Source organism: Carlito syrichta, unplaced genomic scaffold, assembly GCF_000164805.1.
Source record: "Carlito syrichta isolate Samal-C Ts95f unplaced genomic scaffold, Tarsius_syrichta-2.0.1 Scaffold313380, whole genome shotgun sequence".
NCBI classification, from domain to species: Eukaryota; Metazoa; Chordata; class Mammalia; order Primates; family Tarsiidae; genus Carlito; species Carlito syrichta.
The window spans coordinates 710706-728524 of NW_007257476.1; the positions used below are offsets into that span (position 1 = coordinate 710706).

The following is a 17819-nucleotide window of genomic DNA, read 5'->3' on the forward strand; positions in this document are numbered from 1 at the left end:
TAAAATATATATTGATCAACAAATTGATGAAATGCTACATTAAACTAAAAGCATTATGTGCATTTTTAATCTACAAATATTCCAACATTTATTTGACTACAGATCCCTTTTTCTCCCCCAAGAAATATGCTTTGATTTAGGAAATCTTAGATGGTAATATTTTAATAACGTGTTAAGCTACTGGAACTTTCTTTTTCCAGGAATCTTGAAAATAATTTTGAGACATAAAGACCTAAAATTGTGTTATTTTAGAGAATCTAAGACATATGACATTGTGATTTAAAGCAACAGTGTATTCATTAAAAAACATCATCTTTTTCTTGTTAGTTTTACATACTTTATTTTCTAGTCTTTGGATTTAAAAGTGGCTATTTCTGGAAATTTCTTCTGTGAACACAGTACTGGAGTCAGAAGATCTGATCTCCAGGTTTTCAGGTTTTTGTTGGCTGAGTGACTTTAATCGAATCACATAACCTCACTGAGCCTCCCTTTTGGCATTTTCCTAAGGCACATCATAATTACAGGCTTGACCTACCTCAGAGTTGTTAGGAAGAAAAAATAAAAGTAGTCTATCTCTAGGTGTTTGAAACTTGTGTTTGGTGTAAGATGAAGGAAATAATTGTATCTTAATTAAGCAAATGAAAGATGTGGATACCTTAAAACCCTGTTGAGTCTAATGGCTCTTTATTGGAGGATGGTAGAATTTTTTAGAGCTAAATAGGAATTTGGAGACACTTGTACCACTCTGTTCTTTTATCACTGGGAAAACTAAAGACTAGGGATGTTAAGTGATTGGCCTTGAATCTCAGGGACACCCAGGAAGATACCGAGTCTCCTGATGCATGTTGTAATGAACAACTGTCTGTTAAGTAAGATATTCTTGAGTGTCTTCTTCCCAGATATTATTAACTTTTTATAATGGGACGTTGAAGATCCGGATTATGTTCTTGTTCTGTACTTTGTTTTGACTTTTATGGTATGTTTTGGATAAAACATTAATAAGTTGATTTTAGCAATGAGAATTTTTTTTGGTCATGTTTTAAAAAATAAATTCTGAAAAATTACCATGTAATATGCTAAAATTGAAATTATGAGAGAAAAGATAAAACCCAAGTTGGTGTATAATTTAGGTTGTTTTATTGTCTGTACTATTTGAACATTTAGAGCTCATAGCATTTGTTAACACTCCCTCTCAAACCTTCAAAACTGTTTTCAAGAGAAAATGAAAAGGACAGATATGTTTCTTTGTGAGCACTTTTGAAACTATTATCCTTTATTCTTTGCATCAAGTACTACTGGGACAGAAAATAGCATTGTTTATTTTTATTGGCTGCACTTAAAAAATAACTGGGAAATAAATGTGTTGTCATCAGTCAGCAAACGTGCTGAGTACCTTCTACAGCAGCACTGTGCTAGGTGCTGATAATTTTAACATATACTATGTTATTTTGCCCAAGAGACCATAAACATAGTTATGTGCTGTTTTGCTCTTTTACAATAAAATAGCAGACATTTTCTTGCATTTAAAAATACCTGGTAGGACAATTTTCTCTATTTGTTTTCTTTTTGCCATCATTTGAAATTTGAATAGAAAGATGCTGCAAATAGAAAGTGGTGAATAATTTTAGAGCCCTGAGGATGATATTATAAAAGGTTAAATTGGCTATGCTTTAATGAAAGAAGCAGTTAAAAATTATTTTAGTCACTGGAATAGTGTTTGTTTAAACGGTAGCACACCTAGACAGAAATAAATCTTGTTAAAACAACAACTTACTACTGACCTTACTTGCTTTGCCCATTTTGGGTCCTAGAATCTTGACTGCAGTAAAGTAGAAAAGTTCTACTAGGCATATTTGTAACGATATCTTTAAAAGGTTCTTTAACCTGATACTCTATGAAGAAAAAATAAAAGGAATTCGTTACGCATGCCTTGAGTTTGTAGTCTGAAATGAGAACCCAAATATTTTATTATATACTATGATTTACTAAAACATGTTTAGATACTACAAGTTACAAATGACCTTTTGTGGGATTTTGATTCAATCTTTACTTCCTTCTCACAGAGGAACTCAAACTTTGGGCCACCCTATAGGAATGGTCTGTATTTTGATTTGACCTAAATTGTTAGTTATGTTCGTGAGAGGCTATTTTTGTGGGAAAAAAAATTTTAATGTACTGTATATAGGAAAACATTACTATAATACATAATACTTTCCCGTCTATTAAGTTTCTAGTCTAGTTTAGTAAGTTCCTTGAAGGCAGAACTTTTTACAAATTTAAAACCATTGGAGCAGATAGCAGACACTCACTGTGGCCCTACCAATTGCACTTTTCACAATGTATCTTTCCTTTAATAAATCTACCTTTCTTAATTTAAAAAAACACAACAAACAAATAATTATGTTCCCAGAGCGTGTATATATCCCTATTTACAGATCCTGATGCCTTAAATCTTTCTTAGCTAAATGAATGAATGTATATATATTTAACCCTATGCATTATAATCCTTTTTTGTGTCTGATCCTATTCTGGTTTTCAACTTATCTTCCTGTGGTATTTTTTTTTTTTCTTTAAAGTCCTCATTACTATTTATGAACAGCTATTAGTTTTTATTCTGAATTCTATTGCTTAAAACAATAATTTATTTTTATTATATCACATGATTCTGTGGGTTAGGAATTGGGATAGAGCATAGTATGGATGACTTGTCTCTTCTGTTATGTCTGGAGTCTTGGCTGTGAATACTAGGAACTGTTCGGACCATAACAGATGGGGCCTAGCTGGGCATCTCATTCTTTTTTTCATATTGTCTCTCCCCATGACTAAGTTGGGCTTCCTCATATCATAGTATGGTGGCCTCAAGGCTCTCAGACATATGTAGCAGCTCAGGATGCTAAGATCGAGGGTTTCAAGAGTCCCGGGTGGAAGTGTTAAGGTTCAGAAGTCCCAGAATATTATTTCTGCTACATTCTGTTGGTCAAGTCAGTCATTAAGGCAACCCCAGTTTCAGGGGAAGGGCAGTTATAGAGTAGCAAAAGAGTGTGTTGCTGTCTTTAGTCTTTCATGGTTTCTGTTCTTTATGTATTACTTGTCATCATCATTGTTAATATTTTTAAGCTATATAAGGATATCTAGCAAAATAAGTATTTAGGGACTTGATAATCTTTCCTGTCTTCCTCTCTCCATGCTGTACTTTGTGGCCTGACTTCCTAGAGTGCCCTTGGTGGGCAGGAGCCGGGGTGTTAAGTTCCTTTTGGTTGAAACAAGAACTTTTTGATTGAGTGTTCATGCCACAAATGAATTTCTCCCATGGAATAGAAATGTCCAGAGGGCAATACTTATAACTAACCCTCTCTCTCCCTCCCTTCTTCTCTCTCTCTCTATACATACATGTATGCACACACACACACAAACATACTATTTCATAGTAACTTGTAGCCAGTGGTACTCAGAGATTACGATTTCGTGTACTATTTAACACTTCCTCTCAAATCTAGGGAACTGACAGGATCACCAGATTTTTAATTTTGTTAATGCCATTATATGAAAATTAAAATGATCATCTATGACACCTCCATTTCAGAAAATAAAAGGAAAATTTAACCCATTAAAATAGTAAACTCATAGTCTAATAATAAAAGTGGATCCATAAAATTAAATAAAATTTAACTTATTGAAAAATAGCCACTACAGTTTTCCTTTCAGATTTAAACCTATAAAAACTGGGTCCTTTAGAGACGCCTTTTAGAAACCACTAGTAGGGCCTTAATTTGATTTGTCACTGACATTTTTGATAAACAAAACATACATGAATGATTTTTAAATCCACATTTTATAGTTGTATTTATTATGTAAATAATGGGGAAAATTAACTTGGTTTATGGCTCCTATAAAAAGCAGCCATTTGTGTATGTTACTAGATTTTTTCCATGCAGAAAGATTTTAGTTAATTACGACCTATAAAGCAAAAACAGATTTATTAACTAAACATAAACAAAATTACCAAATCAATAAGATTTCACACTACTGTGCGGTACTGTTTGACCGCAGCAGAGTTGCTGTGTACAGTCGGCTTAGCTCAGGTTCCACTGAGTTCAGCATGTGCTATTAGCCGTATGAAGATATTTCAGATCTTCCCCATCATTTTTCTTTATTTGAATTTGTATAAGCTTTATCTCTCAAGATTTAATATTAAAGAGATTAAAATAATACTAATCTTTAATACAAGTATAAGCACACATGTAAGTGCTGAAATTAAATGACAGTAAGGCTGGGTGCAGTGGCTCACGCCTATAATCTTAGCACTTTGGGAGACTGAGGCCAGAGGATTGCTTGAGCCAGGAGTTCAAGACCAGCTTGGGTAACATAGCAAGACCTCGTCTCTTAAAAAAAAAAAAGAAGGAAGAAAGAAAAAGGGCACGGTAGCACATGCCTGTTGTCCTAGCTACTTGAGGCTGAGGTGAGAGGATCACTTGTGCCCAGGAGGTCGAGGCTGCAGTGAGACGTGATTGTGCTACTGCACTCCAGCCTGGGTGACAGAATGACACCCTGTCATATGCACTTGCTTTCTCTCTCTATCTCTCAAAAAAAAAAAAGACAGTAAGTTATCAGCTATACAATGATCATCCATATGATTCAGCATATCCACATGTTACGTAATTTTAGATTTTCATCAGAATAAAAACACAAAATTAGAAAATTTCATATATCTATGCATACTTGATCCCTACAACCCCTGATCTGAAGAAAAGTTTAACCACAATAGGTAGTTTTCCTAGCTGCCTCCCACCTTAGGTTTTATAATTGTTTCATTTTCTTTTCTAATAAAATTATTTGTGTAAGATTAAGTTCTCATTCTGTCATGCCCTTTAAAATTCTTTTCTTTTATTCTGTAGTATTGTTTTACTTTTTCCATTTTTTTTGCCTACATAGGCGTAACAAGCCAATAATTGAATAATCTTTTTAGTGAGACCTTTGTGGGTAATTTGTTGTTGGGCTGGTGCTTGTGACTGTGTAATGGCTGGGTGTTAGAAAGGGTCTTCTTGATACCAAATCCTTTTTTCTTGGGAGCAGGAGGAAAGTAGAAAAGAGCCTGGCAGAGGGCGAGATGGTAGAAGCAACGTGAAGAAGGGAAGCCTTGTGTCTAGAAAGCTGTGATTTAGCCGGGCACGGTGGCTCAAGCCTGTAATCCCATCACAGGCCGGGGTGAGAGGGTTGCCTGAGCCCACAGCTTCGAGACCAGCCGGGGCAACTTGGTGAGAACTCATCTCTACAATAAATCAAAAAATTAGCCAGGCGTGGTAGCGCACACCTATACTTCCAGCTACTTGAAAGGGGAGTCGGAAGGATCACCAGAGCCCAGGAGGTTGACGCTGGGGGCTGTGAGTGTGCCACTGCACTCTAGCCTGGGTAACAGAGTGAGACTCCAACTCCAAAGAAAAAAAAAAGAAAAGAAAGCTGGGATTCACCTGGTGGCACTTCCTCTTACTGTAACCTGAGCAAATTTATTTAACTTCTCTGACTTTCAGTTTCTTGTTCTGCAAAATGGAATTTTAGGTGCCTATCTATGAGAAATATTACAAATAATCCATGTAAAATTTGCAGCAGAGTAACTGACATCTGTTCCTTAACGAAAGGTAGTTCTTGTTTTTTCTGTATGTGTAAGGATGTTGGAACTCATCTCTATATCTTTTCAGTTTTATTTATATTTTGTATTGTTAGATGTTTTATTTGTAAATTCTAGATTCACAACTAAGTTATAAGGCCCTTTCCTGATGAGGAGATTGAATAGTAGTTGACTAAGATATGGTGATTAAAGCCAGAGTTTTTAATGATATATTTTTCCTAGCTTTGTAGAAACTCTGTTAGTCTGGATTACTGCAAAAATCCCGTAATTAGTATATGCACTAATCTCTTTGAGCCTTAATTTCCCATTTATAAAACTGAGTAGTTGAAACAGATGATTTTGAAGTTTGTTCCAGATCTAATTGTTTTTCAAAATGGTACTATTGCCATAGGATCCAGTTTTTTGTCAGTATTCCTCAGTGTTTTTGTTAGAACCTAGGCACTTAGTAAAATGAAAAATTGCAATTTTAGTTGTTTAACAAGATGAAAAACTCTGTATAGGTCCACACAGTGAACTATATTTCTATTTAAGTCTATTTTAGATAAAATTACTTGTGAGTGACACTTGGATCCATGGGGTGACTCAGTGAAATCATACAGAGATATGATAAAAATTTGGCAAGGTACTGACTACTCCAGGGATGGGCTCTTCACGGTCCACTACAGAGTGCTACAGGGCTTTTCTCTCAGTAGTCTGGTGCTGATTTTTGGAATTCCACATTCTTTCTAAAACTCTCTAAAATATAGTGATAACCATATCAAATATAATTGTAACTTTAGTAAAAGAAAATAACTTATTGTCTTTGATTTTAAAAATTATAGCCACGGACACCCATTATACACACACATCAGCTGTTTGCAAGTTTTTTTTTTTTTTAAACCATTCATTTGATGCTTGCTAGTGTTTGTTTTGCTTTGTTGGTGCTGCCTAGCAGGCAATTTGAGTAGTAAGAATACAGGGCTTGGAGTCAGGCTTACCTGGGTTTGAATTTCAGGTCCGTTGTAAGATCTTTGATTTTAGATAAATTGTGTTACCTCTTCTTGGTTGTAGAATGGCTGTAACGTTTTCCTTTTTAAGGAGAAGACTCCTGTCCTACTCTCCTTTAAAATACTTTGTGTGCCTTTAAAAATTAATATTTCCTTTATTACATTGAAGAAATGATTATTTTAATGTGGTCATATACTATTGATAGTTGAAAACTGACAGTGATGATCATTTGAGGAAGGAGACCTTCGGTGGGAAGAAGGTTTGTGTTGATCCCTCTGAGACGATGGTCCTAGTTAATAGGGGCTAAAGACCGCCCTGCCCTTTGTAGACAGAATATATATAATTTTAATGTTCCTTTTGGCCCACCCTCTTTTGTTTCCCCATAGTCTTCAGATATTATACAAACTTTCAGCATCACTTAACATGGAGATACCTTCTAAGAAATGTGTTGTTAGGCGATTTGTCAGGCCAACATCATAGAGTGTCCTTAAATAAACCTAGATGGTAGAGCCTACTATATACCTAGGCTACAGGGTGTAACCTGTTGCTCCTTGGCTATAAGCCTATACAGCATGTTACAGTTCTGAATACTGTAGGCAATTGTAACAATAAGTATGTGCATATTTAAACATATCTAAACATACAAAATATATAGTAAAAACCTGGTATTTTATTTTCATGGGACCACCATGAGATATGCAGTCTGTTGTTGACTGAAATGTGGTTATGTGACACATGACTGTATATTATACACAGTCTTCGAGTATTTTACAGGCTTGTCAGCGTTCTCAGGAATATGTCAGTCAGAGTGGTTATTGCAACAGTAATTAGGGAAGAAACCCCAAAGAGAAGGTAAATTTCTGATGGAATTCATCATCATCTAAAATTTATCTACATTACTGGGAGAAAAACAGTAAAAATTCTACTGATGATGTGTTGGACCTTTGTACGTGGGATGGGTAGAGGTGATTTGTTGTCAGGGTGGCATGTTCTAGTCTTGGAGAAGCACTATACCTGAGGGTTTTACCTGTTTAAGAAGTTAATCTCTGCCCAATAACTTACTTTTCCCTTTTCTGCCTGTGATTCTGTTAAAGATTGTTGGGTAAAGTTTTTGGCTAAGAACATTAATTAAAACCTCAGAACTTCGGCAGCAGCGTTGTTTAAAAATTACGAGTCCAGCAGCAGGGAATTGTCTTACTCAAAAATGGATGAAACTTATCCTTGCCCTCAAGGAGCTCTCAGTCTAGAGGGGAAGATAAATTTTAGCATAAGGTGATGATAGCAAGCATTTGCACATGCTATGTCCAAATCTTATTTCCTATTCACCTGTCAGCACGTCAGCCTTCTCTGGTCTGATTTATATCTTTATTTCTCCAATGAAACTGATCTTATAAACTGATCTTAAAATGTGGCATTATAATCTCATGGGACCACAGTAGGCCATGCTATCTGTTGCCAGTAGAACTGCTGGCAAGTCAAGTAGAAATTTTATCATAATTTCTGCTTGCCAAGTCAAGTACAAATTTTAATTCTCAGTGCCATGGAACAATGTTTCCACCCTCTCCTTCTTGGAACTATCTCCTCGTGGGTTCTATAGAACTTTACTGGTCTTCCTCCTACCTCTCAGGTAATTTCTTCTCATTTTCTAGGTTCCCAGTCCTCCTTTCTTTATATCTTCTGCCTAAGAGATCTTAACCATTTCTTTTTTTTTTTTGAGTCAGAGTCTCACTCCGTTGCCCAGGCTGGAGTGCAGTGGCACACTCATGGCCACCGCAACCTTCACCTGCTGGGCTCAGGCAATCCTTCAACCTCAGCCTTCCAAGTAGCCAGAGCTACAGGCACGCACCACCACGCCTGGCTAATTTTTGATTTATTGTAGAGACGAGGTCTCGCTAAGTTACTGGGACTGGTCTCGAACCCGCAGGCTCAGGCAATCCTCTTGCCTCGGCCTCCCAAAGTGCTGGGATTGCAGGCTGAGCCACCGAGCCCAGCCGATCTTAACCATTTCTATTTATTCAAGTGCTGTTTTCAGATTAATGACTCCAAAACTAACAGTTTTCATTCTCTTCCAATTTGAACCTTGTGTATTCAACTACAGATGGGAGATTGTTTTTCTAGGTTTATCTCTAAGCAAGTCTTTGGAGAGTTGCTGTTTTATTATATTTGTTTCATTGTATTGACTGTGACCATGGTAGATGAGAAACAAGATTGAAAGGAATGGGTATAGTGAGATCTGTGTAGGTGATAGGCATACCATTTTTTACTATATCATACATAGGAATTGTAGGTGTGTACTTAACTGTGGCTGAAGAAGTTTTAAACTGATATATCCTTTTCTAGATCTCTATTTTAATTATGGCATAGGAATTCTTTTTATATTTGGTGTGGAGGGAAAGTTAACACATTTTAAAATCTGATTTTCTACTTGTTTAACTTATGGCTAATTGTACTTTTTGATGCATTTTATGAAATTGAATTAAAACAGCAAAAGAACACCTTAAGATTGACTTTCAGTTAATTTTAAGCACCAGTTTTAGTAAACTAAAGATTTCTCCGACTGTATCAAGTTGTATATATTAATAGAATGAATAGTTGGAAAGAATAATTAGAAGGTTAGTTAATTAATGTTTATCCATAAGTTATAAGAGCCAAATGTTATTTTAAGGCGATTTAGGCATGATATTGCTGATCTTCTTATAAGTGACTTTGCAAAATAAAAATTAACTGTTAAATATTTTCATTGAGTTATTATTTGCAGTGGACATACAGCCCTTTAAACAAAGAAAAAAAAACATGAGTTTGGCTGCAGAATATAGAGAAGTTAATTAATTTATAAATTACTCTTCTGTGGTCTAGATGCTTATTTTTAGCAGTATCAACTTAATAATTGGTAAGAAGTTTACTTTGCATATCTAGTATACATTCTTTACATTGTTAAGCCTTTTGCAATCAAACTTTGGGGTTTTACCATTTTGTTAAAATTCATATGGAAGTTATGTTTTAGGTCACATTTGCATTACATATATAGTATATGTAATACATATATAGTAGCACGTTCAGTGATCTGAAATAGTTCTCATAGTTAAGTCTTGAAAGTATGACTTGACTCTTAAGGTTATATCACTTGAAACATGTTGCATGAAAGGTGTATTTTGTGCTTGTTTGGGAGTTTTTGTGTTTTAAGCAAAAAAGGAAAAATAAATGATTGTACTCATCACATATCATGGTCATACACTGAGTATATAGATAGTCACATGTGCTTTGCTGGAAGTGTTGAGAGATTTCAAGCAGTTTGAACATTACTTCCTTAACTGCTGCTTCTGTTCCCCATGTGTCCTTTTTTTGTCCTCCCAACCTATCTGGCTTGGGAGTGGTGCTGGCTGCACAGCAGGAAGTCCAGCCGTGGGACCTGTGTCAGAACATGAGGCGTGATAGTGGCAGGACTCCCCTTTTGGTTAGTTGTCTCTTTCCAACAGCATGTGCTGTATTTTCAGTTGTCCATCAAAAACTGAGTTGGTTGTTTTGGGTAGACAGACATGTGTTTGATCTGTTGGCGATTGCTTACTTTGACTGGTAACCAATTTGATTGGGAAAATTGTGAGGCTACATTTAAGCCGAGAAAAATTAATGCCGAGATCCACTAACTGCATCTGCCATCGGCGCAGGTTGTAGGGAATGCACTTTTGCTGTTCTTGTTAGTACTCTTCCAGAAACTTCAAGAAGGCTGTTTTCAGGTGGATCACTCTTCTGTGCCTGTTCTTTTTCAAATCAAGTGGGCAAAAATAATAACATTATCCAACCAGTGAACTTCCACAATAGTTTAGTGGGTAAGAGTACACATGGACTCGAGTCAGACTCTGTGGGTTAGAACCAGACTTTGCGAGCACATTAGCTCTGGGTTTAGACAGAGTTCTTCACTCCTCAGTTGTGCTTCTACAGATTCATCTATACAAGGAAGATGATAGTAGTAGTGCCTGCCTCATCAGACTGTTCTGAAGATTAAGTTAGGTAACACACATAAAGTTCACCACTCAGTGCTCTCACAGACTAAGCATTCAATAAATGATAGCTATTGATGATGATGTGATGTGCTTTGTTAAACCAAAAAGCTAAGTATGATCCTTCTCTTAGACTAGTAGCTATAAATGAAAACATTCTTTTGGTATTACAGATGTCAGTTCCTTTTCTCCCCGTTTATTTTGCTTCCTCTGGGTCCATTTCTAACTATTCTTTTAAAAAATAAATAAAATGAAATATTGGTCAGATCTCCTCCTGAACATCCCAGCCCCCACAAACTATCAATCTATACATCTCTGATGCTGCCAGCTGTCTTTTTATGTGTGATGTAGTTTCAGTCTCAATGTTTTTGTCTCAAAGTACTGATGAGTACTCATCCTGCTCGTTGATACTCAACTTGACAAATGCTCACACCACCATTGCAATAGAACCACCTTTACCCTTAGATCTGCCTATTCACATGGAAGTCTTAGCTATTACATAGGAAGAAAGAGCAAGGATACAGAGGTGCGTTCGTAAAAATCACTTAAACTTTTTTTTTTCACTTTATATTCAGGGGTACACATGCGTTTTAGTTACATGAACATATTGTGTAGTGCAGGGTTGGGTCTCAGGTGGCCCATTCCCCAGATAGTGAAAATTGTGTCCTATAGGCAATTTCTGAACCCTAACTCCCTTCCCCTCGCCCTCCTTACTGGTGTCATAGTGTCTATTATTTCCATCTTTGTGACCTCCCACGTATGAGTGGGAACACGTGGTGTTTGGTTTTCTGTTTCTGAGTCAGCTTACTTAGGCTGATGAGCTCCAGCTCTACCCATGTTGCTCCAAAGGACATGATTTCATTCTTTTTTATGGCTGAATAGTATTCCATAGTGTGTGTGTATATATATATATATATATATATATACACACACCACATTTTCATCATCTACTGATCAGTTGATGGGCATTTAGGTTGATTCCTAATTAAATACTTTTTTATCCTTAAAAATTTTCTAGCATTTAGCCAGGCTTGGTGCCTCATGCCTGGTATCCCAGCACTTTGGGAGATAGAGGTGAGAAGATTGCCTGAGCCCAGGGTTTATTTTCTCTTTGAGTTAGGCTCTTTGTGTCCAGGCTGGAGTGCAGTGGCATGTTTATGGCTCACTGCTGCCTCGACCTCCTGGGCTCAGGCAATCCTTCTGCCTTAGCCTCCCTAGTAGCTGGGATTATAGGTGCATACCACCACGCCCAGCCAATTTTTTAAAATTTAATTTAATTTTTTTGTAGAGACAAGTTCTCTCTGTGTTGTCCAGGTTGGTCTTAAACTCCTGGGCTCAAGCAATCCTCCCATGTAGGCCTCCCTAAATGCTGGGATTACAGGTGTGAGCCACTGTGTCTGGCCTAGCAAAATGTTTTTGAAATTCATCTGTCGTTGCATCTATCAGTAACTCATTCCTTTTAATTGTTGAGTGGTATTTTGTTGTATGCAAATACCACATTTTAAAAATTCATTAGGCCGGGCATGGTGGCTCACGCCTACAATCCCAGCACTTTGGGAAGCCAAGGCGAGAGGATTGTCTGAACCCTCAGGTTCAAGACCAGCCTGGGTAACTTGGTGAGACCTCATCTCTACAGTAAATCAAAAACAGCCAGACGTTGTGGCACATGCCTGTAGTTCCAGCTACTTGGAAGGCTGAGGCAGAAGGATCGCCTGAGCCCAGCAGGTCAAGACTGTGGTGACCGTGAGCAGCATACCACTGCACTCCAGCCTGGGTGACAAGAGTGAGACTCTGTCTCAAAAAAATTTTTTTAAACAAATAAATAAAAATAATTTAATTATTTGTCTCATTATTGAGTTGTAAGAGTTCTTTATATATGCTAGATAATACCCTTTATCAGATTATTATTTAGCTCTTTATATATTCTAGATATATGTCCTTTATTAGGCAATCAATTCCTTCTAATCTGTGAGTTATATTTTCATTTTTTAAATGATGTTTTTTCAAGAGCAGAAGTATTACATTTTGAGGAAGTTCAGTTTATCTCTTTTTTCTTTTGTGGTCTACACTTTTGGTGTCATATCTAAAAAATTTGCTTAATCCAAGGATACAGTTATTTACTCCCAGTGCTTTCTTCTATAGGTTTTGTTTTAGTTCTTATTTTATATCTACTGATCAATCCATTTTGAGTTAGTTTTTGCATGTGGTTCAAGGTAAAGATTGAAGTCCCTCCCCCACATATGTCTTTAGTACCGATTTTTTTTTTTTTTTTTTTTTTTGAGTCCGAGTTTCAGAACTCTGTTGCCCAGGCTGGAGTGCAGTGGCATACTCACAGCCACCACAGCCTCCGCCTTTTGAGCTCAGGCAATTCTTCCACCTCAGCCTTCCACATAGCTGGAACTACAGGTGCGTGCCACCACGCTTAGCTAATTTTTTGATTTATTGTAGAGACAAGGTCTCACCAAGTTGCCCAGGCTGGCCTCGAACCCCTAGGCTCAGGCATTCCTCTCACCTTGGCCTCCCAAAGTGCTGGGATTACAGGCTTGAGCCACCACACCCGGCCGAGTACCATTTATTGAGAGGACTGTCCTTCATTGAATTACCTTGCCACTTCTGCTGCACATGAACTAACATAGAGGTGTGGGTCTTTCACTGACTCTATTATTTTCTACTGTTTATCCTTATACCAACACCACTGCTTTGATTACTGTTGCTTTTTAGTAAGTTTTGAAATAGGTAGTGTAAGTCCTTCAACTTTTGATACAGTCTTGAATTGCCCCTAGTTCAAAAATTTCCTGGCAGTGTCCATGTCTGTGCATCTCTCAGGAGGGTGAAGGACAAATAAAGTTATTAGGTCACCCCAGAGAAATATCAGTTCTATTTGGGATAGGGTAAGCCTGAAGCTTCTGGGTTTTTTAAATCATTTTATTGAGTTACCTGTCATAGCCAGCACCATGTAATAGAGTCATGTTTGGTGGGATTATAATTATATGCCCACTATGTACCAGGTCCTTTATATAATTATGTCATGACCAAGATGCTGTGAAGAAGGCATTATCATTCCCATATTATAGTTGAGTTTAAAATAATATATCCTAGGTCATATTCCTAAGCTAATAATATTAATATCCATATCAGAAGTGATGGTAAAGTCAGAATTTGAAGTCTGGGCTGTCTGATGATGCTAAACTCTAGGTTCCTTCAACTGTTCCTAGAACTCTAGGTGCCTTCTAATAGTGACCTGCCACTTCATGGAAAGGAGTATGTCTTTTTAGCCCATGTGGTGGAAATGGTAGAAGTAGTTAAGAGAGAAGAAAGCGAGACGTATCCTGTCTGTCTTTTCTTGCAAAGTTCCTGTCTTTCCTTCTGTGTCACTCTGCAAAGCCCAAGGCAGTCTTCTCTCTCCTTCCCCTGAAGCACCCTCCTAGAGGGGCTTTGTGAAAACTCTCAGGACTGATAGAAGAGTAATGGGATGTCATTTATTACAGAGCTTTTACTTGTACTTTTGCTCTAAATGATTAGTATTATCCCTTTGTAATGTATAAAAGTTTGTATTTCTGTGTTTATGAAATACTTTATTAATTTCTTTTGTTTAAAATGTTTTACCAGGCAGGGCTCGGTGGCTCAGCCTATAATCCCAGCACTTTGGGAGGCCGAGGCGAGTGGATTACCTGGGCTTGCAGGTTCAAGACCAGCCCTGCTTGGCAACTTGGGAAGACCTTGTGTCTACAATAAATCAAAATTTAGCCGGGTGTGGTAACGCATGTCTGTAGTTCCAGCTACTTGGAAGAGGTAGATGGATTGCCGGAGCCCAGCAGGTTGACACTGGGGTGGTTGTGAGTGTGCCACTGCACTCCAGTCTGGGCAACAGAGTGAGACTCCAACTCAAAATACATAAATAAATAAAATTCATGCCAGGGTATCTAGATGTTTGAATCTTTGTCTCCTACATATCTTTCTTGAGCATGGCTGCAATTGACACTTTTGCCTCATGTCAAATTAGCATGTTAATAAAAGCTTACTGAATAGTATAGAACGAGCAGTAATAGTTTAGTATCATCATTCCTACGAATATCACAGGTTTAGCTCATGATTGTTTCATAGTATGATGTTCTTGAGCACATTAGTTGTTGGTATAGAATTATAATGGGTTTAAGTAGGGCGGCATAATGAATACATTTAGCCCAGTAGTGCTAGAAAGAATTGATGACTCCTATTACATAAGTTTATTGCACACTACTCGCTAACTGCTACTTGATAGAATTTATTCATTTTATTTATGTGATAACTTCTTATTTACATGTAATTTTTTTTCATGAATCATGTCTGACTAATACCCTAGCTATATTTCATTATATATGATGGTCTCAAGACAAATCAGGTCTTGTTAAAAAATCCACATGCCATGTTTTACTATTTCTCTCACCTGTAGACCTCTTTGATTATAAAACTAGATGTTCCCAGTGTCCTAAAAAATAGTAATTTGGATATTAAATTAATGTTAACTTTTTTGTGCTTTCAGATCCTATTTACTATTCTAAAGGACTTTTAAAGAAAGTAATACTGTTCTAAGTTTGGTTATCCAATGAATAAATTATTACTGACTGGTGGCATCTGAAGAAAAAAAAATCCAGTGGCTCAGTTGTAAAACATTCCTTGAAGCTGATTAAATCTAGTAGTATTTAATGGTTTTTTAAAAACCACACTTTCAGTACCACTGCTAGTAACAATCAAGCAGTTTTTCTTGGGACCATAAAATATACAAACGTGGTAAACATTAATATGCATTAAATAGCCTAAGCACATATTTCTTGTCTTCTCAGTGTGCATCTTGGAAACAAACTTCATTGGTGCAGGGGGAGGATCAGAGATAAAGTCACAGAGTTGCTCACAGTTAAGCCCTTTGTTCTCAAAGATGCAGACCTTGAGGAAACTTGACAAGCAGTTGTCCTCATTATTAAAAATGTTCGGTTCTTTCTTTCCTTCTTCACCTTTTCCCTTGCAAATTATTTTGTATTGTGTCATTTTTACTCCCATAAAGACTTTTCTTGAGATAACAAATTATTCAGTCATTTTTGTACCTCTTTCTGTAAACAGTTATTACACAGATTTTTATTTGAACAATTTCAGGCCTTTCAGTTCCACATAGATGAACTATAAATCATGGCAAATTGAAATCAGCACTTGACTTTTATTTATTTATTCCACACATATTTACTGCCTGTTACAGTGTGCTTAGGCACTGTGCTGGTCCTCGGAATACAGTGGGGGAATGGGTCACCAGGGCTTTTTGCTTGTACTCTGCTTTTTGTCTGGTGGGGAAGGCTAGTGGTTAGACAAGCAGTTAAAATAAAATCTAACTAGGGGAATTCAAAATGTATAGGTACTTCATAGTTCACAATTAAAGGTGGCCTTACATGTTACCTCTTGATTTACTGTGTAATTTAATGAGAAATGTTATTAATGAATATTACTTGTATATTGATGGCAGTTAACAAATATTACTTGAAAATTAGTTGTAAACGTCACATCTACTCTAAGGAGTCGAACAGGATTCCATAAATATTACTCATGTTTGTTTGTTTGTTTATATTGCAGATTTCTCTTGGATTTGGCTACAGATTTATAGATCTTCTGCACTGTTTACAGGCACAGGTGAGTTAAAGCTGCATCCTTTATATTGGAGTTGTAAAATTTTTTCCAGTAAAATATTTAAAAATTGTATTTATAGCCTAGAAAAATAATATGTGCATAAGATGAATATAAGTAAAAACAAAATTGTATATTTTGTCTACTTTTTTTTTTTATTCTGAAAGTTCTTTATGAATGCGTTGGAAATAACATTTAAAGATTCAATGACCATGTCTGTTTATCAGTGGTTATTATATATACCTGGGAAGAGTTTACATTTACCATTGGATGAATTGATTATAATTTGTTAAATTATAATTTCATAGCCTGGCAAAATGTTTACATTTATTTTAATCTGCAAAACTTTGTGTGACAATACTTTTTTTTTTTTTTTTTTACCAAAGTAGGGTGAAAGTTTACAAAAGTTGCTACAGATTTTAACAGAAAATCTCAGACTTATTGGGGGTAGGTGTTAATGTAACGAGCCAGCCTTCTTGTCCAACCGTATTGAATAACTTCTCGGCTACTCCTTATTACAACTGCATTTTATCACTATCACAATATTTATTAACATGTGATATGTTCTTATGTCTTTATAAACTTCCCCACTAACTTCACAAACATCCCAATTCTGTCTTGTTCAAAACAGCATCCCTACCCCTTAGGATAGTGCCTAGTTTAAAGGCTGGATAAATGTTTGTAATTTTGGGGTAGTAAACATTGAGAATATATCTATAATGAGAGACATTGAACTCTGTATCTGTAAAAACAACTTAGAAATAGTTTCTTAGCTGGGCTCAGTGGCTCAGCCTGTAATCCCGCACCTTTGGGAGGCTGAGGTGAGTGGATTGCCTGAGCCCTCAGGTTCAAGATCCGCCTGGGGAACTTGGTGAGACCTCATCTCTACAATAAAATAAAAAATTAGCCAGGCGTGGTAGCTCACGCCTGTTGTTCCAGCTACTTGGAAGGGAGAGGCAGAAGGATCGCCGGAGCCCAGCAGGTCGAGGCTGCAGTGGCCGGGAGCAGCCACTGCACTCCCAGTCTGGGCGACTCAAAAAAAATAAAAAATAAAAATAAATAATTTTGGAAGATGGGAGAAACACAAAAATATAGATTGCATGTAATACAAAAAATATTTTTCACAAGTTTTTCATCTTATTCATTTATTTAAATAGTTCAAGGTCAAGTTCAACAACACATTACATTTTAGGTGAGTTGTAAATGCAAAGCTGAATGTTATCTCTGAGCTTTTGCCTATGATAATTCAGCAGTCTTTCCTTTTCTTCCCTACATTCTCTTTTAAGATAATTGCTATTATTCAATTTATGAATTAGGTTTAAAACTTTGATCAATAACTGATAAAGTATCTGCCAAAACCATGCTTCCTCCTTACTATGTTGATTACCGAAGTGAAATATTTCCGGGAGACTTCCTTAGACTTACATTTGAGTCTTACATTGAGAAAAAAATATTTTGACTATGCTGCAAGGTAGATTATTGATCAAAGAGCCTTAGAAAGTATTCTTTTGGCCGGACTCGGTGGCTCAGTCTGTAATCCCAGAGCTTGGGAGGCCAAG

The 17819-nt window shown here is 36.6% G+C and overlaps 1 protein-coding gene across 7 annotated transcripts in view; it reads left to right on the plus strand.

Annotated features, from left to right (window-relative positions):
- NCOA2 (nuclear receptor coactivator 2) overlaps window positions 1-17819 on the plus strand; it is a 303080-nt gene that overhangs the window by 91438 nt on the left and 193823 nt on the right. For 6 of the 7 annotated variants that reach the window (XM_021718737.1, XM_021718740.1, XM_021718742.1 and 3 more), the window contains exon 2: window positions 16210-16266. The gene's annotated coding sequence lies outside the window, so the exon portion shown is untranslated. Of the gene's footprint in view, window positions 1-16205; window positions 16267-17819 lie in introns of those variants that run through there. The other variant, XM_021718741.1, reaches the window with a different exon arrangement.